The sequence below is a fragment of the Bacillus rossius genome, chromosome 8 (genome assembly GCF_032445375.1).
Source record: "Bacillus rossius redtenbacheri isolate Brsri chromosome 8, Brsri_v3, whole genome shotgun sequence".
NCBI lineage: Eukaryota > Metazoa > Arthropoda > Insecta > Phasmatodea > Bacillidae > Bacillus > Bacillus rossius.
Genome location: NC_086336.1, coordinates 56,723,096 through 56,742,024, shown reverse-complemented (window position 1 = coordinate 56,742,024; position 18,929 = coordinate 56,723,096). Strand labels below are relative to the sequence as shown.

Here is an 18,929-nt window from a genome sequence, read left to right as displayed (position 1 = left end):
ATAAATTGTGTAAAATAATATATATATATATATATATATATATATATATATATATATATTGACGACAGTCGTCGTACCCTCCCAGATACAGAGGCCGTACCTGGCCACCGACGCGGGCCTGAGGGGGCCTATTTTCCCCCCCAGTGAACCCCAGTGTGTGCGACGGCCAGGGACGCACCCGCGTGCGCCCTAGCATGCCAACGAGTGTTTTTTCTATGTGACTTTATCTTTTATTTCAGTGTGTATATATTTGTAAACGATTAAGGGATTTGAATGTGTGTAATTAACTTATTTTATTTATTATTCATTGTGCAAGTTCGCTGTGTAATTAATGTCTCGTGTATGTCTTTGTAAATAATTCAATAACTTTTTCTGAAGTGTTTCGCCGTAGTATGTAATTGCAGCCTGGCGCGCCGCGGGACGGAGCTCTCTCCCACGCCGGCCGATTTTCCCCTCCCCCCCCGCCACCCGCGGGCGCCGGCCCGCGGGCGAGCGGGGAGAGGCAGTCGCGTCCTGGTCTCGAGCGGAGACAGACGTGTTCGTTGCTCCGCGAGCCGCGCACGTTGCGCTCGGGATTGAACGTTCGCTCAGTCCGCAGTCGGTCACGGCAGCTGAGCTGCCACCGCGAATCAGCTTAGCATTGTTAACTTACGAGTCATCGGGAGACGTGTCTAGCGGGCAGTTTCTACAACGCGAACGTGGTGCTTCGAGTCTCTGAACTTTTCGCCGTCCACGGAACATTACGTAACGGGCCGCGTATGTACAGCGTTCCGTCTTCGGGCCCTTTCTCACTGGGTCAGCCTAGCATTAATAAACTTTACGATTCGCGCCGAAACGTATTTGAGAACCGCCCCGTCATCAGGGAGTCCGTGTCGCCGTGGTAGGGCACTTGTTCCGCGACGGTTCCGCCAGGCTGCGGCAGGACTTTATAAGCGTTAATAAAAGACGGCTCGTGAAATTCGTTAATGCCGTGTTCTGCTTGCGACAACCTACCAACATTCCTCGCAATCACTTCACTCTCCCTCCAGGTCCCGCCTTTCCCGGTCCCGGCCACGTTGGCCTGGACCCACACCTCTCCGACGAGGGCAGTACGGGCATAACAGGACATTTATTTCAACGGGAAAACGGGGACCTGAAGCCGAGGGACGTCATTTGGCGCCCAACTAGTGTGGCCGTAAGCATACGCAAGCGCACGCAAGCGCACGCAAGCGCACGCAAGCGCGCAGGTGCAGGACAGAACGGAAGCAGGTGCGGCTGCGCGGCGTGGGAGCGGCTCGAATTCGAGACGTCGCGCCGGCGCGCCGGCGGGAGATAACGCAGCGCGGGAACGGCGCGAACACGAGACGTTTCGGCGAGAGATAGCGCGTCGTGGGGGACAGAAATACAAGACGGCGGTGCAGCGGTATCCCGGACTGAAGATAACGCGCTGGGGAGGATCGTATTGTATTACTGGGGGAGATTGTGTTCACGATCCGCGGATCAGTAGCACAGGAGGACAGGATGGCGTGGAAACAGGCGGGACAAGAAAGATACGATCTAATCAGTTTCGAAACGGACTTGTGTGAGGAGGGAGACTCCGCGAAAATGGACGTAAAAAACGAGGTTTGCGGGTCCGGCGGCGCGGCCGAGGGCGCAAACAGCACGGACAGCACAGTTGAGGACAGTAAACGGGAACAGGGGGACAGGCACGCGGACGCAGATGGGCCGGTAGTGCGGTACGTGAGCACGCAGTTTGAGTTGCCAGAGTTTGCGGGGAAAGACAACGAGGACCCGCGGGAGTTTTTGCGGGAGTGTGAACACCTCCTAAAACTGTACGAAGTGCGACGGGCGGAGTGGACGCCGCGAGTGGCGGGACAGCTCCGCGGCGAGGCAAGGAACTGGTGGTCAATGGCCGGGAGTTTTGATACCGAGTGGGGACATTTTGTGCGCCAAGTCAAAACGAGGTTTGATAACGATCAGGCGCGGGCAATGTGTTTGCGGACATTTTATTGCCGAAACCAGGAGGAGGACGAGAGTGCAGAGCAGTTCATTTACGAGAAGTTACGCATGTTCCGCCGATTGGGGACAAGTGGGGACGTGAGTGCGGCGTTGCCAACCATTGTCGAACAATTGCTGCCAGAGTTTCGCCCCTTCATGAGGACGGCTGCTGGTCGTGACACGGAGGAGTTCGTGGCCCTCGCCCGCGTGATCGAACGTGACATGTCGCAGTGGAGGACGGCACTCAGGGGCGCGAGAGCTCCCCGTGCTCGCTCGGGGCCGCGAGGGGTCACCGTCACAGAGGTCACGGACAGTGACTTGACCGTGGTGAGCTACGCCGGCGGCGCGGGACCGCGCAGGACAACAGACCGCGGTGGCACCAGGGAACGCCCGGAACCAGCTGCGACAGGAGGAGGACGTCACGAGCGGACAGATACGAGAGAGAGGGACGAACGTCCGCCGCGATGCCGTTTTTGCCCGGACGCGTACCATTGGCATCGCCTCTGCCCCACCAGAGCCGCGTGGGAGGAGGCGCGCGAAGGCAACACGTCGCAGGCGGGAAACGCAGGACCGGGGGCGGAGGGACAACTGGGTGCCGCTCCCCGGCCCGCCAGCCACCGGCAGTCCCAGTAACTGACAGAACACGTCGACCACCACCGGCGCCTACCGCACTAACGTCCTGTATGCCGCCGGGAAGCAGGGGACAACGGGACTACTCCTCATCAGCTGTCCCCATGCCGAGGCAACTGCGGGGACAGCTGACTGCCGGCGCCACCACCGCGGCCCTGAGGCCGGGTATACCAGGGCCGGACCAGCCGCCTCGTCGACACGCCGTCGACGGGGTGGACAACCAGAGCGTCAGCGCAGGCATCCCGCCGGCCATCTCCGGGCAGGGACAGCTGACTGCCGGCGCCACCACCGCGGCCCTGAGGCCGGGTGTACCAGGGCCGGACCAGCCGCCTCGTCGACACGCCGTCGACGGGGTGGACAATCAGAGCATCAGCGCAGGCATCCCGCCGACCATCTCCGGGCAGGGACAGCTGACTGCCGGCGCCACCACCGCGGCCCTGAGGCCGGGTATACCAGGGCCGGACCAGCCGCCTCGTCGATACGCCGTCGACGGGGCGGACAACCAGAGCATCAGCGCAGGCATCCCGCCGGCCATCTCCGTGCAGGGACAGCTGACTGCCGGCGCCACCGCCGCGGCCCTGAGGCCGGTTATACCAGGGCCGGACCAGCCGCCTCGTCGACCTGTCGTCGACGAGGTGGACCACCGGAACGTCAACACGTCGGCGCCGGAGCGAGCCGCGGACCTCGCCGCGAGTTCCCCACGCCCGGACGGCCAGGTGGCCGGGGGCGGTGGGGGACAGACGACTGCACAGCTGGGGCAGGTCGGCCCCGAGGAGCAGGAGCTGCTGCGAATTCCTGTCCGCGCTAACGGGCGGGAGATGCTGGCCCTGGTGGACACCGCCGCCAGCCGAACCTACATCGCGGCCCACCTGGTGGGAGCGGAGGCAGTGACACCGCGGAGGGAGCTGGTGCAGCTGGCCACCAGGGATGCCGTCGTTGCAGCAGGGGGCATCACTCAGGTAACAATGAGCATCGTTGGTCACGTTAGCCACGTCGAGGCCTGGGTGGTCCCCGAGCTCCGCGAGGGGCTGATTCTGGGGGTCCCATGGCTGCACGAGGTCGACGCCACCGTGGAAGTACGAGCTGGCCGGATGCACTTCGGCACCCAGGGGCGCTGGACGGTGTACGGCGTGCACCAGGTTCCCCCCAGTCCCCCTCAGTCAGTCATTCGCCTAGAAGACCTTCAGCACGGTGTTCCAGAGGAGTACGTCGATGTCATCAACCATGTCCTCACCTCTCAGGCACAGGTATTTGCGGCCGCGGACCGGCTACGACGGACAAACGTGACGGAGCACCGGATACCGATGGTACCGCACCGCCCTCCCTTTGAGAAGGTATACGGATTTGGCATCCGGGAACGGGAGGCCATACAGACTCAAATTGACGAGATGTTACGTGACGGGGTAGTGGAACCCAGCACCTCCCCGTATAACTCACGGGTGGTGCTGGCCAGCAAGAAAGACGGAAGTCTACGCTTTTGCGTAAACTTCAAGGCGATAAACAAACTGACCATTCCCGCCCCGCCCCCGCAGATCAATATCACAGACGCACTGGCAGGACTGGGGGACGCCACTATTTTCACGACACTAGACTTAAAATCAGGCTACTGGCAGGTGCCGGTATGTCTGGAGGACCGCCCTAAGACGGCATTTACGGCACCAGACGGTCGACGTTACCAGTTCTGCGCCATGCCGTTTGGTCTCATGGACGCCCCTGCCACGTTCCAGGCCCTGATGGTACGTGTTCTGGATGGGTACATTGGTGAGTTCGCCAGTGCCTATCTGGACGACGTTATCATCTGGTCCAGGACGTGGGAGGAACACGCGCACCATCTGGCATTGGTGCTAGAACGTATGGCCAGACACGGACTGACGTGCGCCCCAAAGAAATGCCACATTGGGGCCACGGAAATAGAGTTCCTAGGACACATAGTGACGGCGGAGGGGTGCCGCCCCCGACCTGAGCAGTTGGAGCTAATAGAGGGAAAGGGGGCACCGAAGACCAGGAAGCAGCTCCAGAAGCTGCTGGGGCTGCTCAACTGGCTGCGGTCCTTCGTCCCCGACTTCGCCACGGTGACGGCCCCGATGACGGACCTACTGTCGCCGAAGACTAAGTTCCGGTGGACCCCCGCCGCGGACGAGGCCTTGCGACAGGTGAAGCGCCGGTTCAGGAACTGTCACACGCTCTCACGCCTGGTGCCCAGCCGCCCCATCTTCATCCAGACGGATGCGAGTCAGGAGGGGATGGGGGCGGTGTTGTACCAGATGGATGACCGGGGCGAGAGGCGCGTGATCGAGTACGCCAGCGCCAAGTTTGGGCAGGCTGAGCGGAAGTATCACGTGAATGAGCAAGAGTGCCTTGCGGTGGTCTGGGCCCTACAGAGGTACCGTCACCACGTCGAGGGCCGCTCATTCACGCTGAGAACCGACAGCCAATGCCTCCGCTGGTTGGACTCCGCTCAGGGCCGGAAGTCTAAGTTCACTCGGTGGGCCATGCTGATCCAGGAATTCTCGTTCACGGTCGAGCACATTCCTGGACGTGAAAATCAGCTGGCCGACGAGTTGTCCCGGAATCCGGACCCTGAGAATGAGTTCCACGACGACCAGGGCTGGGAGGAAGTGCTCCTCCCTGAGCGTGAGCGCGGGGTAGAGGACTCGGTGCCGCGACCGTGCGCGTTGTACGCGCTGACAAGCCCCACTGCTCCTGCACCTGACGCGCGACCCGAGACTATGACTGACCTGCTGGCGTGGGTCCACGCGGCGCAACTCCGGGACCCCGACACCCGGACCCGACTGACAGAGTGTGGGGAGGGGGTGATACCGGGCTGCCGGAGCCTGAACGGGGTGCTCCAGACCAGGGGGGCTCACAGGTCGAGCGGGTGGCGGACCCACGTGCCGCCCGAGGCCAGGCGCTGGGTCCTGAGCTACCTGCATGACCACCCCCTGGCGGGACACCCGGGCGCGGAGCAGACGCTGCGTGAGGTCAGACGGACGTTCCGCTGGCCTGGCGACGCGGCAGAAGTAAGACGCTACGTGCGGGCCTGCCTGCGTTGCCAGGAGCGGAAGTCCAGGCGACCCGACGGCAAGGAGCAGCAGGTCCCACGACGGCCCCGGAATCCCTTCCACACTGTGGCGGTGGATATTATGGGGCCGTATCCTCGCACGTCCCGTGGTCGGCGATTCATTGTTGTGGTCACGGATGTCTTCACCCGCTGGGCGGAGGCGTTCGCAGTACCAAACGTGAAGGCCGGCACCGTGATTGCCCTGCTCGAGCGCGAGTTCTTCCCGCGATACGGGTACCCCGCGGTCCTGCTGACGGACAACGGGGTGCAGTTCACGGGGAGAAGCTGGCGAGTGTCCTGCGCGGGTTGGGGGGTGGAGCATCACACGACGCCCACCTACCATCCGCGCGCGAATCCGACCGAAAGGCGGAATCAGGACATTAAAACTCAGCTGCGCATCCGGTTGGACGAGGACCACACCAAGTGGGACCTGCACCTGCCGACGCTGCTGTTTTGCCTGCGCCGTCGGACGAACGCGGTCACGGGCCATTCCCCCGCTGAACTGGTGCAGGGCCGGAACCTCGCCCTGCCCGGGGAAGCGCGCGCAACCCCCGACTTGCACAACATGACCACGGACGATCTGCGCGAAGACGCCCGACGTCGCCAAGCTGACTACCTGACTAGACGTACGCCGCAGACGCACCAGCCCCCAGCACGACTAGAGCCTGGCCAGCAGGTGTTTGTTAAGTGTCATCACCTGTCGGCTGGCGAGCGGGGCTTTTGCGCCAGTCTGGCTCCTAAGTGGGCGGGGCCACAGGAGATCGTAGACAGACTGGGCACCACCTCGTACCTCGTGCGTCGCGCCGACGGACGGACAACTAAGGTGCACAGGGACGACATTCGACTGATAGGCGACCCGCACGACGAGTACGACCACGACGACAGCGGACCAGTGGACGGTGACGAGGCCGAGGATGACGTCACCGAAGGTGTACTGGCCGACCTCGGCGCCCCTGTGGTGGTACCGCCGGAGCCGGACCTGGGACGTCGACGGGGACACGCCCACCCCAGGTCACTGCGGGGGGTTGGCAGGGACGTTGACAGGGACGACGACACACGGGACGGGACCGATGACAACGTCGCAGTAGGAGTCCTGGTCGACCTCGATGACCCCGTGGTGACGCCACCGGAACCGGATCAGGGACGTCGACGGGGACACGCCTACCCCGGGTCACGGCGAGTGGCAGGCGAGAACGCTGACGGGGACGGTGACACACGGGACGGGACCGATGACAACGTCGCAGTAGGAGTCCTGGTCGACCTCGATGACCCCGTGGTGACGCCACCGGAACCGGATCAGGGACGTCGACGGGGACACGCCTACCCCGGGTCACGGCGAGTGGCAGGCGAGAACGCTGACGGGGACGGTGACACACGGGACAGGACCGATGACAACGTCGCAGTAGGAGTCCTGGTCGACCTCGGTGACCCCGTGGTGACGCCACCGGAGCCGGATCAGGGACGTCGACGAGGACACGCCCACCCCAAGTCACTGCGGGGGGTTGGCAGGAACGTTGACAGGGACGACGACACCTGGGGCACGACACATGGACGGGCCCCCACGACGACACCGACTCAGCCTCCTACGGGGGGACAGCAAAAGGGGAACGGTGGTTGGCAACTGGCAAGAGGGGGCGGGGAACGGACGCCCGTCAGAAGGGGCGGAAGGGGTCCGCGTGGCGCAAGCATGGCAGAGCTGGAGCGCTTTGTGGACCGGGTGCTCCCGCCTGATGACGTCAGCGCCTACGCCAACGACACTGATGGACCGCTCATCGAGGACGTAACACATGACAACACTGCTCAGGGCGACCTGGTCGACCTGAGTGAACCAGTGGTGACGTTGCCGGAGCCTACCCAGAGACGTGGACGGAGGTACGTCCACTCCTGGGAACGGCGGGTGACGGGACGGACGTGAGCAAGGACGTGACAGACGGGGTAACGGTCCGGCTCCTCAGTGGGGAGGGCGATGTCGACAGGGCCCAGCAGGTGGTCCTGGACTTGCCTTCCGGGGAGCCGGGGATGACCGCTCACGCGGGGAGGGGACCGGCGTTGCGCCGGTCCACGCGTGAGAAGACGGCCCCCCACTACCTCCGGGACTACGAGTGGGGGAGTCAGCGCAAACCCCGCGACGTAAGACAAACGACCGACGGGGGGTTACGCTGCAGCGTGATGCAGCTCCTGCCCCAGTTTGCCCGACCCGGACGGAATGACGTGACGAGCTCCGACGACCAGACAAGTGGCCGGACGCGGACGCAGCTGCCGGTCTAGGTCGGCGTCGGGGGCCAGGACGGCCTCGGGAGAGGGGGGGCATATGACGACAGTCGTCGTACCCTCCCAGATACAGAGGCCGTACCTGGCCACCGACGCGGGCCTGAGGGGGCCTATTTTCCCCCCCAGTGAACCCCAGTGTGTGCGACGGCCAGGGACGCACCCGCGTGCGCCCTAGCATGCCAACGAGTGTTTTTTCTATGTGACTTTATCTTTTATTTCAGTGTGTATATATTTGTAAACGATTAAGGGATTTGAATGTGTGTAATTAACTTATTTTATTTATTATTCATTGTGCAAGTTCGCTGTGTAATTAATGTCTCGTGTATGTCTTTGTAAATAATTCAATAACTTTTTCTGAAGTGTTTCGCCGTAGTATGTAATTGCAGCCTGGCGCGCCGCGGGACGGAGCTCTCTCCCACGCCGGCCGATTTTCCCCTCCCCCCCCGCCACCCGCGGGCGCCGGCCCGCGGGCGAGCGGGGAGAGGCAGTCGCGTCCTGGTCTCGAGCGGAGACAGACGTGTTCGTTGCTCCGCGAGCCGCGCACGTTGCGCTCGGGATTGAACGTTCGCTCAGTCCGCAGTCGGTCACGGCAGCTGAGCTGCCACCGCGAATCAGCTTAGCATTGTTAACTTACGAGTCATCGGGAGACGTGTCTAGCGGGCAGTTTCTACAACGCGAACGTGGTGCTTCGAGTCTCTGAACTTTTCGCCGTCCACGGAACATTACGTAACGGGCCGCGTATGTACAGCGTTCCGTCTTCGGGCCCTTTCTCACTGGGTCAGCCTAGCATTAATAAACTTTACGATTCGCGCCGAAACGTATTTGAGAACCGCCCCGTCATCAGGGAGTCCGTGTCGCCGTGGTAGGGCACTTGTTCCGCGACGGTTCCGCCAGGCTGCGGCAGGACTTTATAAGCGTTAATAAAAGACGGCTCGTGAAATTCGTTAATGCCGTGTTCTGCTTGCGACAACCTACCAACATTCCTCGCAATCACTTCACTCTCCCTCCAGGTCCCGCCTTTCCCGGTCCCGGCCACGTTGGCCTGGACCCACACCTCTCCGACGAGGGCAGTACGGGCATAACAGGACATTTATTTCAACGGGAAAACGGGGACCTGAAGCCGAGGGACGTCATTATATATATATATATATATATATATATATATAAAAAAAATTGGATTAGAATACAATTTTTTTTAAAATTAAAGTTAGATATTAGTCTATAATTTATATCATTTTTGTTGTGTAGGTGACCATCGAACAAGTATTCAACAACTAAGGAGGCAAATTGGAGTGTACAGGATGAACGTGAATGATAATACAAAAATAAAATATAAGTTTGAAATAGTGTTTGTTTAGTAAGTTTTTTTGTTTTTAGTGAATTACTTTATAAATAAATTGAAAACATGTATAAACTCAAAGTCTCCCGAGCGGAGGCTGTACTTACAAGGTTTCAAACTGAATACTGTAGCTATATGAGCCCATGTTTAAGTGCAATGTCCTAGTTGTTTAAGTTTGAAAAGGCAACAATGAGATGCAAGGTTTTGATACCTTCGTGAAACGTCTTTGCTGGAGGGGTAACAATTTCCGATCGTGTGAGGGGAAATATGTGGTGGGGGAACCAGCAGAGGAGGGGAATAGTTAGGAAACTGTTCTTCTCAGCCAGCCAAGCCCCCCACTTGCTCTGTGGTAAGGCAGCGCCAGAAGGCAGCCAGCCTGACTGCACTTCCTCACACGGGCCGCAGGTACAAGAGGAGAACCTACACCAACCCTCAGCCAGTGCTACCCTGCAACTCCCTCCAAGAGTGTTGGGCGGGGAAAATAATTTATCATTAAAAGTAGTTTAAATATTTTCAATATCCCTATACGTTGGTTTACATGTAGGTATTAACAGTTACGTGCGAGGTCAGGGGCATAGCCAGGGGGGGGGGGGTTTTTTAGGGGTTCAAACTCCCCCCTTAGCACAAATCTTTAATTCATTTCTTATTCATCACTCAAACAAATTTCATATTAAAATTAATAAAATTTTTACCATTACAATATTTAAATTTAAGTACCGAAAACTGCTAAAATAGCACTATTTTTTACCTTAAAATCCAAATTTTCCCGGTGGAGGACCCACGGACCCCCGCTTTAATACGGGGGGGGGGGGGGGGGGGGGGGGCATGCTTCTTAACACCCCCCATACACAAATCCTGGCTACGCCACTATGCGAGGTACATACTTTAACTGTTACGTAATTGAAGTTATTTTTTTTTTTTGCAGGTATATTTCACTAAACTGTTGAACTATTTACAGTATTTTTAAAGTACCAATTTAACTAGAAATCAATTATTTTTAAATAATAATAGTTCTGAATTTTAAGTTTTCGGCACTATTTTTTTCATTCTTGCAAGTCTGTCAAAACTTTATGAAATAAGGTGAAATAAGTTAAGTTATTCATTCCAACAGACTTAATTAATGGAGTTGTAAGTAAACTTGCATGACAAAACGAATGAAGGTGACAAAGCAGAGTGGGGCTGGCTTAAGAGCACACTGTCTTCACAAACTTCAAAGAATGATGTGCACAATTTATACTAAGCTACTTATGTTCTGAAAACACGATGGAAATGCTGGGAAAATAGTGGGAACAGCATCTTGTCATGATCTGTCAAAACAATTCTCCAAAACATGAGCAGAACACTGCCGGCTATATTGGGTGGGCAGCCAATCTTTCCTTCTCACAGCCTTTATCCATAGTGGCCTGATCTCTTCATTGATAGGAAATCTGAATAACAAATAAAACCACAATGTTTATTTTCCCTAGTAAGTTGTACTTTAATAAGGTCTAAATATTGAATGACTAAAACCATATGTATTTGCTCTGTACATTTTACGGGTAGTTTATCAGTGCCTTGCTTGTTCTATTAAATAAACCAATTGCTGGCTAAATAAATAAACTACTAACCTGTGTTAAATGTTACTTTTATATTTTTAAAATAACTTTTTTTTTAATGTAGTACCTAGTGGTGGTCTGCACCTGACTTATAAATATGAACGTTTTATCATGCGGTTTATACATAAAATTCACTTAGTACTATCCTCATTTCTGTGGTCATTTTTGCAGGGAAGGTGTGGCTTTTCTTAAAGATTATCAATTATTTAATGTTTCCTGGTGGCATAATGTGTAGTTTTTTAATAGTTTATTTTCATCTCTTAATTTTAATATTTTACATTAATGTAACCTTTCAGCCATGTTGACCTATTGTACATATTGTTGCAATACTGACGTCAGCCGGGGCTTCGCCCCACGAGCCTGATCATCCTCCGTTCCCTTTCCCACCACCTTTCCTACCCGGCATTTGTATTGTGACGTACGTAGCCGTGTGAGATTCAAACTGTGCGCCACGAACTACAGCAAGAGGGCGCTTAGCTGCAGTGCGTCGCACCCCTATAAGTCTTAATAATTATTGTAATCCTTTTCTTTTCGCCCCAAAATAGTGTCATGACGCCTATGTATGTGAGTGTCTTTTGTTTAATTAAATTACGATGTTTTTGTAGTAAAATACGTGCAAGCACGGACAAGGACGCTCCCTAGCGGGCGACGGCGGAACTAACATGCAACTTGATTTAAACTATTTTTACCTACATAAGTAATAATTACAGACGGTCTGGTCATGGGTGTGATGTGCTATTTTTTATAAAGACTTTATGTTATTTTCCATAATAACCCGGGGCACGCAATAGCTAGGATGTTAACGGTAATTGTGTTCGGCGCGAAGGGCGCCATGTTGCCTTCCGCAAGCCCATGTCTCTCCCCAGTCTTCTTCTACAGCCGGCCGAGAGCGGACGTCTCTGCCGACACCCCGAGGACATCACCGTTGTTTCACCGAAAAGTAGTTCTGTTAAGTAATTAATCCAAATCGTTTTATTTATATCCTCGGGGCCTCTCTCGGTCGGAGAGACTGCTTAACTAATTATTGTTTACTCTCCGGAGTTTTTAGTCATCCGTGTAAGAAGTAAGAACTTGAGGCGACCACGTGCGTGGTTTGCCTCCTCACCGGGCCTACGTGCCACTAGCCCAGTATAATAAGTGTTATGTAATAGTGAAGTTTTTGCTCGTCAAAGTATAATTTGTCATGTTAGAGTTAGGTTACCACCGCTGCACGGTATCGTGCCACCAAATGTACTAATGAATCAGTCCCTGGGACACATCTAGATATCACGTAGAGTCGCCGGAGACACGGGACTACGTGCCACTAGCCCAGTATATTAAGTGTTAGGTAATAGTGAAGTGTTTTGTTCGTCAAGGTATCATTTGTCATGTTAGAGTGTATTTTGTAACCGCCGCATCGTGTGTACAAGTCCGCCCCTCACGCGCATTAAAATCGTGAGCCGCCACTGAGGAAGTGAGCTGCGCGTGTGACTAGTCGCGTCGGGAAAACCGTTACGGCCAGAACGGGCAGCAATATGTATAGGGCTGTGCCGTAGTAAATTCATCCACTATTCTCCAGAAACTTTGTTCTTCTTCAGGCGTCCCGAGTGCCCATAACAGCTCGGGGGGCCCTACTGCGTTAACCCCTACCTCCAGTAGCGGATCCAGAGGGGGGGCTAAGGGGCTCAAGCCCCCCCCCAAAAGCATCTGGGTCCACTATTGTTTTAGTGTTTGCCTTGATAAAGCCTAGCCTCAGCTGGGTCAAGCCCCTCCCAAACCAAAATCCTGGATCCCCCACTGCCTACCTCTAGCCACAAGGCCGAACCCTCCGAGATCTCGAACCCAAGCAAAAATCACGTCAAAATAGTAAGAGGTAGCGGGGACGGCGTCAGTATTAAATTTTGCCGGAACTTTAGCCGGAGGTCATAAAACCGGCCCTTAGTGAAGCTCGCGATGACCTGCGAACTAACAGTGCTAGCAGTAATTGAACCCACTATTATAAGTGTGTAAAATGTGAATTTGGGAAACCTTTTCACAGGTGAGAGAGCCAACACCCGAAGTTCATGCTTTTTTTCTGTATCTTTAATGTAGCTTTCCTAACCAAATAAACCGTCCACAATGTTTTAAAGTATTTATAATGTAGCTAACCTAACCTAATTGACCATTAGTATCCTTTTATCAACACCGCCATATTTATTTACAATGAACAAAAAAAACCGCAGATGCACGATCGGGCGTTTGGCTCTCTCGTCTGTGAAAAAATGGCTTCCCGTGACTCCTGCCTTGGTTCTATGATCAACAAACAAATCGTTAGAAATATTCACATATATACTGATGGAAGTATACGTTAATATAGTGTGCCACTTGATTTGACATCATCCAGCCCTGTGGAGTAGTCGAAGCCCGAGTCCCAGTCCCGGCCGCAACACACCACCGTTTCAGAACATGCATATTAAAAAATTGCAGCTGCTAACGACACGTATGTGTTGTGTTGATATTTCACAGAGACTTCAAACAAGGAAGATGCACTGTCAGTGTAATTAATGATTTCTTCAGGAGGTCGGGACAGACTGGCCATAGTTCATTTTTAATTTCGTAGTTGTTCAGGATATCTATTCCGCTCCGATTGCCCCATGTACTATAATCGTTACCTCCAGACTAGCCTGGGCCGATTCTGTTACATGGATCTCTAGCATCTTTCGTCTTAAAATGATTTGTATGCTATTATTTTAACTTAACTTTGACTTGTCCCGGGCTTCTGCGGGGGACCCTGGAGTGGTTCAGGTGGGGGTAAAAACCCCCAATGAGTGACGCGATCAGGCGTCTGGGCCGAAGAGCTCTTGCAGCCATGCAGCAAGTCTGCCCGAGATGGGCTGCGGCCGCGGGTCGCGAGGGTTTCGGGGGGCGGCGGTTGGGGAGAGGAGGAACTTCGATGGCGGTGAGGGGAGGAGCGGGAGAGCCGGTGGGTGAGACTAGTGTAGGGGTATGAAGGAACAGGAATTGAGCAGAGGGCGAGTGCCCTGGGGAGTAGGGAACAGGGGAGTTGTCCAAGAGATTCGGGATGGTAGGTAGGGCTGTGTTCCACCGGCCCAGTGAAGTAGCCCAGCTGGTACGGCTAGCGGCTACAGCAGCTCCTTCGATGTCGGCTATTTTTGGCATGGTGCGGCAGAAGGGGGAGTAGCAGGAGCAGTCCCCGAGCAGAGGTCGCTGCCTAAGAAGAGGGAGAGGTTACTGCCTACCAGAGGAGGAAGGAGTAGGAGCAGTCCTCCAGGGAGGTTGCTACTTAAACATAACTGTTCAATTTTATGACAATTTTGTTTCCCCAGAGGTTACTTGGAAAAGCTTTCACCCTAACGATTTTATATATTTTTTTCTAACCCTGGCTTAATTTTTTTTTGGTTTTTTCCTAGCCTAAGTTAATTCTAAGTGTGTAGAAGAGGGTCCAGGTTAGGGGAGGACCTAGGTGTGTCTCAGGCCGAAGCCTATACACTCTACCATGCGGGTTTCGAACCATGCAGGACAAGGGCGCGTGCAATCGTGTGCGTAGTGGGGTTTACTGGCCAGCCATGGCTGCAATTGGCACCATGACTGACGCCCCATTGGTCGCCTAGCTTAAAAGCTAGCTAAATGTGACCCAGGTAAAACCTGCATAGACACAGGGAAAACCCTGGGCCGGGTCATGCGGGGATCAATTATCATGCATTAAGCATGCAGGTAACTACTGGACAAGAGGGAAGAAGGGTCCAGGTAAGAAGAGTTGGAGGGGCTGAAAAATCAACCATGCTGGAGTTGGGTGCTTGGGCCTTGCGGCCCGCATTTAAAGTTTGGGAACTCCTGGGTTGTTATTAACCAGGGGCGCAAGCGCGCCCAGGGGCGGGCGACTTCACTCGTCAGCCCAGCCACAGCTGCCCAGGCAGCCACAATTAAAACAGAAGTGGGCAGACGAGCCAGTAAACCGGCTCGAACTGTGGGCGCACGGAGCGAAAGGCAGCCTGATGTTGCGCCATCTTCATCTTCCTTCTTCAGGTTAACAGCAGTACTTTTCAAGCCAGGGTGGGGGGAGGGAACCAACCTCGCCACCCAAAATCCCCGAGACGGTTGAAGGTCGCGCCGCTCGAGGCTACTACTGCCAGACCTACAGTAGCCCCAGCTGAAGGTTCCTGATGTCTTCCTTCAGAGTTCCGATGCATTTCAATTCCGTTGCGCGCGCAGCAGTTCACAGCTCCACAAGTTCCAGCCCGCAGTTCGTCTACACTTCGCTACTAAGGCACATCGAGCTCCCCTGCGGTGCTTTCGCCGACGAAGATGCTTCCTGCCATGCGCCGAGCTACATTCAGGCTACCTTTACCCCGATAGCCGTAATAACGACTCCACAGGCCGGCCATTGGTCCGCGGACTGCTATTGGTTATTCACAGCCACCCCAGCGAGATTGCAACTCTCGAGCTGGGCTCCTGTATCCGCCACCCGCGGGACGCGGTCGGTAGCAGTTGGCGCTGCTAGGCCGCCCCAAGCACGCACACAAATCCCACACGCACTGCCAGCCTTCGGTTACCCAATAGGGCGCAGGGAACTCCCAGCCAACAGCCCGCGAGAGAGATGCGCACGCTCCGAGAGACGACCACCGACATAACGACTCTTTCATTCTTTCGCCTCATATTATATAGCACAGAAGCATATGCCTAAACTTATGGAACCGGCTGACGCAAGAGTGTTTTTAATTGATTCTCGGTTATGGTTGCATACTTACAGCACCACCATTATGTACTGCAGGTAAGTTGCAAATTAAATTGCAAGTTCTTCCTCTTTTAGTGCTCGGGTGATACAATAAAGTGTCAGCCATCTAGCAAACAGAAATTTAAGTGCTGCTTTTCCACTGTTATTATCCTTTTCCTTTTACTTAGCACAACTAGAAGAGTTTGAGTGTACTGGCCCACATAGGGGTGTGTCATTGGGTCCAATCATGTGGTATAACTACAGCTGCATCTGCCAGTTTCCCAGTCGCCTTTTTTTTCTCTCGATGTGGATATGACCTTAGTATGGCACAGGGCCCGAATGGGCCACCTTCGGCCTAATTGTTGGGGAAGCTTTTCGATAGCTGGTGCTGGGCAACATCATCTATTGTCACTGAGCATTCCCGTTCCATTTATTGTTTAGTAGGTACTTTTGAAGGTCATAATTTGGTACTGATGCCGTCCCCGCTACCTCCTATGATTTTTACGTGATTTTTGCTTGGGTTCGAGATCTCAGGGAGGGTTCGGCCTTGTGGCTAGAGGTAGGGGTTAACGCAGTAGGGCCCCCCGAGCTGTTATGGCCACTCGGGACGCCTGAATAAGAACACAAAGTTTCTGGAGAATAGTTAATGAATTTATTACGGCACAGCCCTATACAGGATGCTGCCCGTTCTGGCCGTAACGGTTTTCCCGACACGACTAGTCACACGCGCAGCTCACTTCCTCAGTGGCGGCTCACGATTTTAATGCGCGTGAGGGGCGGACTTGTACTCGTGATGCGGCGGTTACAAAAATACACTCTAATATGACGAACGATATCTTGACAAACAATACACTTCACTATTACCTAACACTTAATAAACTGGGCTAGTGGCACGTAGGCCCGTATCTCCGGCGACTCTACGTGATACCTAGATGTGTCCCAGGGACTGATTCGTTAGTACATTTGGTGGCACGATACAGTGCAGCGGTGATACCTAAACTCTAACATGACAGATTACATTTTGACGAGCACACATTCCACTACTTTATAACACTTAATAAACTGGGCTAGTGGCACGTAGGCCCGTGTCTCCGGCGACTCTACGTGATGCCTAGATGTGTCCCAGGGACTGATTCGTTATTACTTTCGGTGGCACGTGTCGCCTTCTGGCTGCCCCGTGCGGGCCAAAACTAAGTAGCCGGTAAGCTAAGTTGGGGCGTGAAGCGCCGACGTAAAGTCTCGTAGACTCCCCACAGTACTCACATATTATGTAGAACACTCATCTTGGAGCACTGATTTAATTATGTGAAATACCTCATGGTAGATTGAGGCCGGCCGCGGAACTGTACGTAAACGATTATGAAAATATTATACTATTGAAACTACATGTCGGTGAAAGCAAAGGTTGATGGTTCCGCGTTGCGCGCAGGCTGCCGGCCTGTCGGAGCTCCTGAAGGACACTGCCAGTGTCACTGTGGGCGACCCCCCTCCCCCGCCAGCCCTCCCGCGGAAACGTGTGAATTTCGCGGGAAACTGAACCAGCCAGGTTCGGGACAAATCGCACAGTGAAACATGATTTTGCAAGGACTGAAATATTAATTGATGAAAAATAATGTTTAATAAAAACCTGTGGAAAAATATACAAAAATTAATTTCTTGTAGTGCGGCGGAGGGATATGCCACACCTGGCCGGATCCTTCCGCCGGCGTAGCACTCGTTTCCAGGCGTTCGCCTCGTCGCACGAACTACACTTTGCTGCGTTCGGTGCACATGCTGTCGTCGCCTGGCCGACTAGCCCCTGAATAATAGTATTTAGCCGGTTACTCAGTGTTCGGTAGAGAGGGTTCGGGCCGCGTGGCCAAGGGACTAAGTCACCAGGATAGCAATTAATACACTCCAAGACGGTTTCCAGGTTCTTTATATACGGAAAATCAAACCCTTTACAAGGGGCTGCCGCGTTCCCGCCTATGACCGATCCTGTAGGGCGGAGCCCGGTTCCGCGCACTGTTGCTGCGGTAGTTGGGTCGTGGGGTCGATTGCCCTGCGTGGCCCACTAGGACCATCGGCGGTGTTACGTGGGTCTGAGAGATTCCCTACTCGGCGGTGGTTGGGGATAGCAGGTTTAAAGAAGCGTACGCTGGAGTGAGTTAATAAATGACGTGTGTCATTTATTCAGTCGACAGTGGCTCTGGTGTAACGTTGTCGGTTACACGCCACGTCGTACAATAGGTGGCGTTACAAGATACAAATTACACAATTACACTCAACTGAGTCTGAGAGTTACTGAATTACCGTAGCACAAGTTTACAAAAGGAATGTTACACGAGGTTGCGTTATATAAGTTCACGAATGTTACGTGGAGAGGTGCGTCGCACAAGTTTACAAAAGAATGTTACACGAGGGTGCGTTGCACAAGTTTACAAAAGAAATGTTACACGAGGTTGCATTGCACAAGTTTATAAAAGAATGTTACAACGTCAGTAGTTGTTCCGTATTATCGTGTCCCTAGGCGTTTCTGAGCCTGACTGCTCAACGAGGGGTGAGGGTGATTGGAGGCGGCCAATCCCGTAAATCTGCGTATTGAGGCGGTGCTCGCGTCCACGGCAGTGGAGCGCGGACCGCAGCTAAATTCGCTCAAGAGTTCCCTTACGGGGAGTGTCAGCGCCGGAGCGACTGAGATTAACAAAAGTTCTGTCCTCAGGAGTCGGCCCGTACCGGATAGTGCACCTACCCCGCTGACCAAGTGCGGTGCAGGGGGGGGTGTGATATTTATGCGGCCGGATTAGGTCCTGGACCGAAAAAGCTGGACCGGGTACACACGGAGAGATTATTAAAAAGGTTTTGAAGAATGACTATAGTTACCAGAAGTGAACTCGGTGTGGACAAAGGATGATGTCTCTCCGTGGGACGTGCGTCCGCCCCGGTCCACGAGTCGCGCTGTACTGGCGTCATGTCATGGCGTCCGGCCGAGGCTCGGTGGCCCTCGCGCCAGGGTTGACCTCATTACGTTAATTTCTGATCTGATAAGTTAATAAGAGAATTCAATGATGTTAAATTCTTATATAAATTATAAAGGCTGAATTAAGGTCATTTGTCCCTTCTATGAATTGAAAGTTATTATATTTAAGAATTATTGTGTTTGAATTTTTTACGTCACACCAGCGACTGTTCGTTTCTTGTCAGATTGTTCTGGTGTGGTTAATGACGCAACACAAGGTTTGAATAATTATGTCATAAGGTCTGATTGATTAATTCAGGCAGAAGGCCGCCAGGGGAACACTCACACGCGTATTTATGTAGTTGCACACGTGAGTGCCCGGGCACTCCTACGTCGCACTTCTGTCAATCGACTTTAAATTACTA

General features: G+C 54.0%; 1 long non-coding RNA gene across 2 annotated transcripts in view; it reads right to left on the bottom strand.

The window, feature by feature from the left end:
• LOC134534981 (uncharacterized) overlaps positions 1-13,327 on the bottom strand; it is a 28,509-nt gene extending 15,182 nt beyond the window's left edge. Inside the window, exon 1 of one of the 2 annotated variants that reach the window (XR_010075563.1) lies at positions 13,177-13,327. This is a non-coding gene — a long non-coding RNA (uncharacterized LOC134534981). The remainder of the gene's footprint in view (positions 1-13,176) is intronic. The other variant, XR_010075564.1, reaches the window with a different exon arrangement.
• Between the last annotated feature and the right edge of the window lie 5,602 nt (positions 13,328-18,929).